Here is a 1,627-nt window from a genome sequence, read left to right on the forward strand (position 1 = left end):
GGGGGGGGGGCAGGCTCGGCTAGGCTCCGGAACCCCCTCCCCTCCCCCCCAGCTGCGCTGACCGGACAATGGCCGCTCCGCCCCCTCCCCTCGGCGGACACCCCTCTGGAGGAGGCGCGATGGTATCGCCCGGGGGAGCCGCCGCGGAAGCCCCAGCAGGCTGATCAGCTGGGATCCGGGCGTGCCACTTTGTTCCGTGCCTCCGAGGCGCGGAGTGCCGAGCGCATCGAGCGGGCGATCCTGAGGCCTTCGGGTTCCGGGAACTTTAATAAACCAGCACTGTGGTCTGAGGCAGGGGAGCACGTTTCAGAGTCTTGTGGGGCGCGTTGCTTCCCCGCCCCAGAGGGAAAAAAAAAGAAATGATATGCCCCAAGCGGGAGGTGGGGGGGGATTAGTTGTTTAGGGTAAATTGGGCCCGTTCCAGAGCGGTGGCGCATGCGCCTGGAGACCTGGAAGCGGGTCCGGCCAGCGGGGTGGAGCGTTTCCAAATCCGGAAGTGCTGGGGATGTTCCCTGCGCTAATCTCTACCGCCCTCTGATCTGGTCCACCAGGGCCCGGATCATGCCCTCCAGTGATGCAGTGGAGCGTTTCTCCCCAAACTGCTGGTCCTCTGAGAATCTTCACTTCCTAGTCCCCTAGTTCCTTCCCACTCTTCCCATATCCACCCGGAAAATGGCCCCTTCCTGGCATTACTGAATTATTTCTGGAAAATGTGTAGTACATCTCTGAACAGCAAGTTGGGCATGGAGCGGTCTTGATCTTGGTCTTTTTTTTTTTTAATCTTCTTGTTAAGAGTCTCCCTGTAGCCTCAGCAGGCCTGGAATTCACTGTGTAGACCACACTGGACTTGAACTCACAGAGATCTGACTGCCTCTGCCTCCCCAGTGCTGGGGTTAAAGACGTGTGCCATGACTCCTGGCCTTGGTTGTTTTTCACCCCAACTTCAGATCCCCAAGTCCACTCCCAATGCCTTGACGTGAAGAACCTGCCTTCTCCCTGGAGTGGACGTGTTTGTTTTGGTGAGGGAAAATGGAGAGATTTGACAGCATCCGTGATGGAAATTAATAAATGACCAAAGAAATTGGAGCCACTACAAGAGTCGTTTAATATTCCCCAACCATAACCCTGAATTCTTCCTGTTCTCTAGCCTATGGTGAGCAAGATAGCCCATTGCTAATGACCACTTTCCATACAAAGGAAACTTCCACCAAGACCTAAGGGCTCACTTCTAGGAAGGCTTCAAGACTTTTAGGAGGAGCTGCCATATACCCTCCCAACCCCAAGGGTATACAGCATCAGAGGGTGATTCTTAGATGAATTTCATTATCAAATATTACTTTTCTTTATATGCCAGATTATATTTCTGTTGGTGCATTCTCTCGATCTGTTAACACTGATTTTTTTTGGGGGGGGGGGGCTTTCAGCTTCTAAAAGGCAGAGATCACATTTAGTTTAGCATCCTCACAGTGGTGCAAATGATGGCGAAGGTAGTGATTAGAAAAAGCAAGTCATGTGATGCCAAAGCCAGCCATCTCAGGCTCATTTGCTACTCTGTCATATACCCTGCAAGCCACCCTCTAGTTGCCATTCTCAAATACACCTTGCTTTCTGACATACCTGTTCTTCT

The sequence above is a fragment of the Nannospalax galili genome, unplaced genomic scaffold (genome assembly GCF_000622305.1).
Source record: "Nannospalax galili isolate Female #2095 unplaced genomic scaffold, S.galili_v1.0 scaffold538, whole genome shotgun sequence".
In the NCBI taxonomy this organism is placed as follows: domain Eukaryota; kingdom Metazoa; phylum Chordata; class Mammalia; order Rodentia; family Spalacidae; genus Nannospalax; species Nannospalax galili.